The sequence below is a fragment of the Macrotis lagotis genome, chromosome X (assembly GCF_037893015.1).
Source record: "Macrotis lagotis isolate mMagLag1 chromosome X, bilby.v1.9.chrom.fasta, whole genome shotgun sequence".
Taxonomy (NCBI): Eukaryota; Metazoa; Chordata; class Mammalia; order Peramelemorphia; family Peramelidae; genus Macrotis; species Macrotis lagotis.
The window spans coordinates 549798253-549809028 of NC_133666.1; positions in this window are offsets into that span (position 1 = coordinate 549798253).

A 10776-nucleotide genomic window follows, 5' to 3' on the forward strand; every position below is an offset into this window, starting at 1 on the left:
AACTCCATTGCCTTGCAAAAAAAAAAAAACTAAAAAAAAAAAACATTGAAGGCCCACCAAGTTTCCTGGTATCTCTGTACCTCTCCCCTTTAGAACTGTGGGCCCTGCTCCTTGTCAGTTTTACAAAAGAAGCATAGCCAATTTGAAAAGGAAGAAGACGGCAGTTCAGGTCATTAGAAAGAGCTGCCAAAAAGTGCTCAGAAGATGAAGAATTCATTACGGCTGTCAAAACAAGATCCTGAAGGAGGCCAGTTCAATTTCCAGCCTTTCTCCAGTCCAACATACCCAAGGCTTTGTCTTTGATAAAAGATGAGGTGAATTCTAAGAATGTTTGCGATTATGCTGCAGAAACCTCCTGCTTCTCTTGGAATTTAGCAGATATGGGGAGAGGAAGTCAAAATGGAAGGTGACTTTTCATTTCTCATCGGCATCAGTTGTCTATCAGGCATGCATGGCTACATATTCTCATTAGTGGGTGGTAGAAAGAATGCTGTGAAGAGTTAGAAAACCTGCATACAAATCCAGGCTCTCTCACAGTAATCACTAGTCATCAGCAGACTCAAAACTAGAAGAATTTTGAGAGTCTAATTCTCTCATGACACAGATAAGTAAACTGAAACCTAGAGATGTAGAGAGAGTGACTCCCAGATCATTTAGTAAGAAGTTCTGCCAAGATTTAAACCTCCATCCCCAGACTCCCAATCCAGAGCTATTGCTATTTTACCATGTTGTCTTTTGGTTAGAGGACTGAATCTCAATGTCTTTACCTGAAAATGGGCATCATAATATTCAACTAGCTAACTTGGGGTTGTGGTAAAAATAAAGCAAAACCACATGTAGAAAATAATTTATAAACCATCAAGCACAAGTATGAAATATGTGTGTATAAAATATACCTAGTTTCTACAACATAAAATGGGCAACATTTTTGTTCATGTTTCAGAGATAAAATCAAATTAAATACATAATTACTAAATGTCTACCCCATGTGGAATACCATACTTAGTGCTAGAAGATAAAAAATAAAATGTATCTAAAATACTGACTGCCCTTGAAGGAGTTTATATTTGAATCAAAAGTATTTTTAAAATATACTGAAATTCACTCTACATATTGCCTCCTCAGGCATTTTGTTTTAATCCTGGATGCTTAAATCTTTGCCCAGACTTCAGAGAGAACCATGAAAATTGGAGCCCTTGGAGATGGTTCACTGGTAGGCAATAGTTCACTGACTCATTAAAATGCTCCATGTGAATGTGAAAACTGGAAGAAAAGAGGAATATTTTTTTGTTGCTGATCCCCCCCCCCCCCGTGAGGCTGTAGATGACACATACATAAGGAAAATGGAATTTGAAAACCAAGAGGCATGCTATTTTTTAAAATTGCTTCTTTTAAATGTTTTAAGAAAATGCATCTGTGTCAACATCATAAAAATAATTTCACAACTTACTGGTTTTCTTCTTCAAGCCTTGGGGAAGTACTTACTACTTTAACTCTTCCAGAACTGTTGGGCAGAGTGGGGCAGTTTCCCAACTATTGTCTGTATATGCTTTTTTTGGTCCAAAATAAACTGAAATTCCATCTCTAGAAATCACCATTCTTCACCAACCTCTATATACTACCTAAGGCTCAGTTCTCAGTCATCATTAACTGCATAGTTCAAGAAAAAAATCATATGTTTAATCAAGGCAAGAAGTCAGGAAGATGATATACACATATTTATAGATTTAAAGCTCAAAGAGAAACTGTTGTAATTTGTTTTTATATTTGTCCTCAAAAACGATCAATGACAATACAAGAATGATGCTTAGACTTGCAAATTAAACTAGACTTAACTGAGGCAGAGCTGTGTAAAGTCATTAGCCTCACTGTCTCCTCTAGTCATCTGAGTCCAGCTACAAGACATAGGTCAAGCTGACTGCCAATGGTCTCTAAAAAGAGAAATTAGAAGTAATTTAGTCCAACCCTCTCAGTTTACACAGCAGAAAACTGCTATAAGATCTCTAGCAATTAATTCATTTCAGTAAACATTTATCAAGCAGACCTGGTAATATATAATTATAAATGTGACCTGCCCAAGTTTACTTTAGAAATAAGTGTAAGGAGTAGGTCTTTAGAGGTAGGGCAGAGCAAGCAAGTGCAGAGAGCACAACTCCAATGGGTTGGCCATGCTGTTCAAATACCAAATATATGCTAAGGTGCCTATTTTATGGAAAACTCAAGGTTGTGCTCACTTGGTAGTCAGAAGTGATACAAGAATACACTCAAGTTCCTTCTGAAGAACATTGGAATTGGTTGTTGGACATGGGAGAGACACTGGCAAAGGACCACCCAGAATGGTATGCTTTCATCAAAGGTACTGTGCTCTATGAGAAAAGCAGAATTGCAGTAGTTCAAAAGAAACATAAGATGGACAAAATTAGAGAAATGTATCACTCCAAATGTTATTGTGGATTATTTGTTCCCAACCTGTGTCAGAGTCTTCCAAGCATGTATTGGTTTGATCAGACAGTTGGAAACACTGTAAATTCATTCTAACATACTGATGCCATTTTTGTCCTCTTTAAGAATGAAGGACAACAACCAATCAACCATGACTGGAGGAATGAGGATTAGATTTGGAGGACCATGCAGTTAAATCTTAACTGTTCTACTTATCTTGAACAAATCACCTCTCTGACTTTCATTTCTTCTTCTGTAAAATCCTCATTTTTTGAGGATGTTGAATCAAAAGTCGTTTAAGTTTCCTTCTAAATCTAAATACATGATATTGGAAATTTGACAAAGGGAATCTAAGGTGCCTGGATCAATCATTTAAGAGCTGTTAGCAGTATATTTACCTCTGGCTGGGTCCTTATTGTTATCATTTGAACCAAACTAATCATTATTCTCCTTGAGTCATCTGATTATTGTCTTCCCCAAAGACCATGCATCTTGTACTACCTCAACCCTGTCCAGATTTTAATTTGTCAGTGGAAGCCTTTGAGCAGAGTTGTGCTAAATTACCTGATGTCTAGGTTTCTATAAACAGAGGAGCAATATTATTGCTCTCTCAGTCTTTTGCCTTTAATTATTCAACACTAATCAACAACAAAAAAACATGGAATGCTGAAATCTCATCTAGCACAGAAATTCTTAACTTTGGGTTCATGAATCCTCAGATATACAAGTGAATTGGAATGGACAAAAAAAATCATACACCCCCACCACCAGCTTCTCATTAAAACCAAGCATTTCCATTAACTATTTAAAAACCATAATTCTGAGAAAGGGTCCTTAAACTTCATAGTCTGACACACAAAAAGGTTAAGAATTCCTGTTCTTGTCCATTTTACATATGAAGGAAATGAAGGCTTGTAGGTAAAGTGATTTGTGAATTCTTACCTATTACTTGTGCTAGAATTCAAATATCTTGACCTCTAGTCAAATGAAGACTTTTTATATCACTATGCCCTCTGTACTACATAATTAAAGCCAAATAAAACATGTCCTATTGTCTATAATATAGCAATTTTGTTAGGATCAGGTGAGCCATCTTCACTCTACCTCTATGGGACACTCACTCTCTCAGGTTACAATCTAAATAAATGACTGGTCAATTTGTGATCAAAAGCAACTCTGTTCGTCCCTCTACTGCTCTGGAAGGGCTACAAGGACCTACCAAGATTGCTGAATTGGAGTTTGTTTTAAAGTAGTCCCCAGAATATCTGATCCTGCTGAAGAGTGCTACCAGGCCCAGGAAATAATGGAGAAAAGGGAACTCTCAAGTCTTAGGGGACATAATTCTAGGTAGAAATCAAGTAAAAAAAAAACATTGTTTAGTGCCTACAATATTCTAGGCACTGTGCTTAACACAAACTATCTCCCCAAGGGGACTCAGAATTTCCAGCATAGAATGAAAACACTGGAAACAACAAACAGTACTTTCTTTTCATCTAAATCAAAAGATCTAGGATCACCTGTAAGCCTCTTAAAACTTTGAAGGCCCGGGGCGGCTAGGTGGTGCAGTGAATAGAGCACTGGCCCTGGAGTCAGGAGTACCTGGGTTCAAATCCAACCTCAGACACTTAATAATTACCTAGCTGTGTGGCCTTGGGCAAGCCACTTAAACCCATTGCCTTGAAAAATCTAAAAAAAAAAAACCTTTGAAGGCTGGAATCACAGAAGGAAGATAAGTGAGGACAGTTGGATGAGATAACTTCTGGGGTCACTTGTAGCTTTCACTCTATGACTTCCAGGACAGAATATTGTGTATGATATTGGGTTCAACCTGACAGGGGAAAGGGTAAGATGAGAAATGATCGTGATTCAAAGAAATGCTAAAGTCAGCTCAAACTGGTTCCCAAAAGTGATGAAAAAATTGCTAATAATGCTAATTAAACTTAAAATGGAGTCTTGAGTTTTAAATACATCACTTGATATGTTAAAGAAGTCAATAATTTGAATTTTTAAAAAGATTTAGTGGGAGAAATATTCACAAAACATTTTTTTTAAAAAAGGAGGTTTCCAGGAGTTAAAAACACAGACACATACACCCCCACCACCACCACCTAATTTCTGGGAATTCTTTGCATATTCATTGCTTGATCAGGTGCCCTTCCACCAAGAATCAGTTGATTATATGGAATAGAATAACTAATATTGAGGTGATTATTAGCAAGACATTTTATAATAACTCCAAAGAAGCCTTGAAGTGTGGGGGATTTGGAAGGTGGGGTTCTTTCTTTCAGGGGTTTTATCTAGTCATACAAAAAGCACCTTTAGATGAAGCATACTATCCACCTCCCAGAGAAAGATCAATATTATCTTAATATAGACTGAAGCATACCATTTTTTTCAATTTCCTTCTTTCCTTTCATTCATTCACTTTTTTGAGTCTTCTTATGCAAAATGACTAACATGGAAATGTTTTACATGTTTGTAAATGTATAAACTAGATTGGGATTGCTTACCATGGGGGGAAAGGGGACAGAAGGGAGAAAGTTAGAATTTGAAATTTAAAACTTGAAAAAAGTTTCAAAATTATGGGGGGAAAAATCTTATATTTGTAAAACTGCCTTTATAATATCCAATGCCAGCCATTCTTGGTTGCTGTTGTCATACTTAGCTGTAATTATGGTAGCCCTCTGGTCTTTGATGAAGGCTGGGTTTTTAATATGAATACTGAAAGTTTTGTTTAAACCTAAACCAAACAATCTAGTAAGATAAATACAGCTCATCTGTTCTGGATGGCCATCTAAAAGTTTACAAAGAAAAAACTCTTCTTGATATGGACAAACCATGAATAAGAGCTATAAACTGACTACCCCTAAACTAGGACCCATACACAGTCACTAGAATGTGTTCAGTAAACATTTACCACAAATGACAATAGTCACAACAATTTATCTATAAGGTCAGTTCTCTTTGTCTGCAGTGGTAAAGTGGGAAGAAGAGTGTTAGGAGTCAAACTTTCCTCAAAATTTGAGTCCCAGGGGTGGCTAGGTGGCACAGTGGATAGAGCACTAGCCCTGGAGTCAGGAGTACCTGAGTTCAAATCTGGCCTCAGACACTTAATAATTACTTAGCTGTGTGGCCTTGGGCAAGTCACTTAACCCCATTGCCTTGCAAAAACCTAAAAAGAAAAAAAAAAAGCTTTGACTCCCAATTCTACTTTCTACCTATATGACCTCAGGAAAATCATTTAATTCCTTTAGACTTCATTAGAAATTATAACATCCTCATCTGTAAATACAAGAAATTGGCCAAGATGACTTTTAAGATCCCTTGTAACTCTCAACTTATAAACTACTAAATAAATACTTACTGATTTCTCCCAAACATTTTACATCTAAGACCAGGGACAAAAGAAGGTCTAGCACTTAAACTGGTGCATGGCTCTTTTAAACAAAGAAGAGGGGAAGCCTTCACAATTTTAGATAACGGAACTGTTTTCAAGGCAAAAGGATAATGACATTTGGCATTTATGGTACATCTTTCTCCTAACAATCTGGAGATTGTTAGATCCCCTAACAAATTTCACAAATTACACAAGGAGAAGGGTACCAAACAAATCAAAAAAAATTTTTTTAAAAGTTAAAGCACAGAGAAGTGAATTCTGTAGTTCAGTGTTCTCAAATAAGTCATTCGTGCAGAGAAACACAGCTGATAGAATGCTGAATTTGGAAATTTTAACTTGGAATCACAGGACTTGAGCTCAAATACTAATCCTGATACTTTCCACCTTTGCAATATTAGGAAAGTCTTTAATTTCTATTTGCCTCAGTTTACTGATCTGTAAAATGAGAAGGGTGGACTAGACAATTTTTAAAGTCCCTTTCTACTCTAAATATATGATTCTCAGGTCCAGACCAGGATTCTGGCCTCTAGACAATCAAGATATCAAATTTTAGCTGCCACACTCCTATCTTTGACAATACCTATACTATCAAAGGCCCCAGGTCAATAAGAACATTTTACTCTTTTGAAATCACTGTAACATGTGGTTCATTCCTTAATTGTTTCAAGAAAATGAAGACATTCATCATGATGGATTAGTTTCTCAACACTTATTACTATATTATCCTTACAGCAGAAAACTTGTCTATTTCGATCTAAAATAATGTAGAATTTTCAAAAAACACAGATGAACCAAAGGAGCATAATTCAGTTGAACAATAATAAAGAGTTTACATACTCCTGTGCCTCCAGTAATAATGATTTCTAATATTCCTCAATAAGGTACATTTATGGTATAGTATGGTACAGCACAGCAAATAGAAATGAAGTGGGGAGGGTGGCTAGGTAGCACAGTGGATAAAACACTGGCTCTGGAGTCAGGAGCACCTGGGTTCAAATCCGGTCTCAAACACTTAATAATTACCTAGCTGTGTGGCCTTGGGCAAGCCACTTAACTCCATTTGCCTTGCAAAAAAAAAACCTAAAAGAAAAAAAAGAAATGAAGTGAAACTCAAATAGAAATGAGATACATAAGGACTCCTGTGGACTGCATGCTGACAGTAAACCACATATTCATATCATCTCCTTTATTATATTTTTATTTTGTTAAATATTTCTCAATTTCATTTCAGTCTAGTTCTGGCTGATCTTAGAAATATTGGACAAATAAGGACCTCAAGCCCTGATTTGTTTGAAACATCTGGTGTAGAGAATGGAATGGCATCCTTAGCTTCAGATACACTTTGCTGTCATCTACCACTTATGTGACCTTAGACAAGTCATTTAACTTCCCTGCACCTCAGTTTCCCACCTATAAGAAGGGCAATGACTTAAGTTTTCCTCCAACTGTAAAGCTCTGATCTTAGTTTCTGGTGGTGAAACCGTGGACAATTCACTTACCTTCTTAATGAACCAAGCAATTTTTGTAAATGTGAAATTACAATGAGATGCAAATGTGTATCTCTAGAGTAAGTTTCCACACTGGAAGTTCCCTACACTGATGAAACTATAGGTCTGAACAAAAGACTCAAAAAACAAAAAGCAAAATCATCAACCAATTAATTCCTCAACTAGTTCTCATGTAAGAATTTAAAAGAAAAAAATCTTACATTTGCATGGTTTGCAGTGTACAAAGTATTTTACATATATTGATATTTTCATGACTCTATGGTATCAATGTGGATATTCCCTTAATTGGCATAAATTACAACTCCTCCTTATCCTGTGTGAGTCTCATCCATGTCTTTCTAATACAGAATGATACCATAATATCTAATACATAGTATATTTCCCATTCTTCAATTTCAATGTATAAAAAATTCATCCGTACCTAAGTGGTTCAGGACTGCATCTCTTTTGTATAATAGCATATTTTCAACAAAATTGAGTTGTTAAGTTTGCCTCTGTATCTCAACTGCTTTTTTATTTTTTATTTTTTCATTTTGATTTGCAGGCTACCCATCTTCCTAGATTGTGAAATAAAACCAAAAATGTCTTGGGAGATCATCCTGGAACTGCTAATGGCACCTCTGAAACTTATCTTTTAGTTACTGAAAATTATTCAGCAATGTAGTACAGTGGAAATAAAACTGGCTCTAAAGTCAGATGGATCGAATTCAAATTCTGCCTCTGATACTCTTTGTGTATCAAGTTTTCACAGTGATAAAAGTCTCCACACCCACCCTGGCAATTAGCTTCTCCTGATATCCCTAAACCACTAAAACTTAAGATGAACTGGTATTGAATAAAGCAATGACCATTCCATAAAAATAAATAATGAGCATTTAGTATCTTTTTGATTCTTGTGTTACCAAGAATATAAATCAGTACAGACACCAACAGTAACTACAGACGTATTGGCAGACTCTTGTCTTCTCTCTCCCTCCAACATTAAAGAGGGAAGAGAAGGAAGCCAAGGGATCTTTAGGCCCTGAGATGCTGGAACAGGTCATATTCTCACGAGGATTTTTCACAGGTTGACATAAGATGGGGATTTAGCCCAGGGAAGAACAAATGTCATAATAAATGTTTCATGAAAATACAAAACCATCTTGAATTGAAAGAGCTACTGTATGAGATTAAAAACAAACCAATCCAATGACTTTGCAGACTTCCAAACCCACACCCCCTCAATTGTGTTTATACTACAACCAACATTTCTTTGAGAAAGTTTTCTCCAAAAAGAACATATGACACCATACTGAGAGTTTGAGAAAAGAAGTTTAATAATACAGTAATAGTTGGAATATCATCCAGGAAAAGTGTACTGTAAAAATGTTTTGAATATTAATTTACCTCAGGTCATTTTAGAGTTGTAAATACTTGCATTATAGTGAGGTAGACAAAAACAAAAATCTCCATTAGACAGAATTTAAATTTTGTAATATTATTTAAAGAAATGATAACATTAAGTAAGAATGAAATATCGGATTAATGCGTAACTTTGTACAACTCAAATATAAACTTTAAAAATATTAGAAATTATAACATTTCGAGTGCATATAATGTTTTGTACATTAAAATGAAATGTATGCTGTTCATTTCCTTTTTGCACTTTCAGGCTGCTTAAATAAACAAATATATACAGTCTTAACACGAACAACAGTGCATCCAAAGCAAATGTGCATTTTAAATTATTGCTCCTGGCCAAGTCTTTTTTTTTTAGTTAGTATTTTATATTATTATTTTTATTATTATTATTCCCATCTTTTCTTCGCCAGTTTATAGTTCTGTGAACCAGACAAGTTAACAGGGTTAGACTGAGAGAGAGCAAAACTACAGGGGTGGGGGCGAAAAACAATCCAGATCTTGTTTTTCCCTTAGCTGTTCTCTTGGTCGAGGAAATTTCACAAATCAAAGGTGGGGAGCAAATAAGTCCTTTGGAGGACCTACTTCTAGGGCAATGCTTACAAATAATACTGGTGTAGGCTGGGGCGGGGAGGGGAAGAGTTCATGTTTTGCTCTGAAACTAAGGAATTAAACAGTACTGTACCCAATTCCCTGCGTTAAGACTGATTCCACCCACCATCATCACCCACTGCCCCATTCCCCTCCACACGTTTAATGTAACACTTTGCTCTTTTCACAGTTTTTCATTACTAAGTTTTTAAAACATAGCCTAACTCGTAATTACAATCCGACACAATTCTTTTGGGGGTGCCCAAGGCAATTTCTGTCTGGTAATCTTTCAGGAATGTCAGAGCGAAAAAGGGAGAAACTTTTCAGATAAACTTCAGAGACAGGCTCTGCTATACTCTTGGATCCTTTCTCTGCTCCTTTCACTCCTTTTCTCGTCTTGTGGCAGGTCTAGACTCTCCCATCTTGCTCTGGGTCGGGTGGGTTAGTTACCATTAACTACCCTCCAAATCTGTCCCTTGGCTTCCCCCCCAAAACACAAAACAACCCCCCCCAAAAAAACCCTTCTCCGCTACTTTACTCTTTCTCATATAGTTCTCTCTTTCCCTTTCTCACCCCTTTCCCTATCCCTCCCCCTCTCTCCTTTCACTTGATTGTTTTTTGTACTTGGGAAATTGCCTTCACCTTAGAAGGAGACTTGGATCATCAGATAATCCTGAAAGAAAGAGGCAGCTCAGGGGGAAGGGGTGGGACCAACTTCCTTGGGGGGGGGGGGAGCGCTTTGCCTCATTTCTCTCCTGGCTCTGTCCATTATCCTAAACTATCCCTGGTTTAAACTGATTCTTGTCAACTCTATCAGGCATGAACTTCCCTGTTCCCCACCACCACCAATAACATTTTTTTTTAAAAAAGGAAAGTTTGCAAAATAATCCATATCTCCTCAGAACAGGAGCCCCACAATCGGATTGTGATAGTACTGAGAAAGGAATGGTGGGCAGCTGTGGGAAGCTGAGGCGGTGTGTGTGTGTGTTGGGGCGGGGGGGGGGGTCAGATTGAGTAAGAAAGCTATTCAGGCCATTTGAGTGACTTAGCCCACTTGTACTAAAATTGTCTTGGAAGGTGGTGCTTTTAAGGGAAGAAGATTCTGAACAAAGCTTCCGGGTCTCTTGAAGGGGAGAGGGAGAGCTTTTGCAGATTTAGGATATTCTGTTTGGATGGCCACAGAGAAAGCTGACTTCACCCAGAAAGGAAATTTAAAAAAAAAAAAAAGAAAGCAAAACCTCAGCGTGGTCCAAAGACTGAGATTTGGGATGTGGTTAGAAGTGAATCTCCTCCCCCTCCCCCGACCCCCAACACACAGCCCGTTTTCTTTGTAAATAATAATTTTCAATCCATGGGACAGCTGTGAAACACAGGGCCGTTTCCTCTTCCTACCCCTATTCAAAACGCGTGAGACACACAGGTGCTTCGAGGAAATTGAAA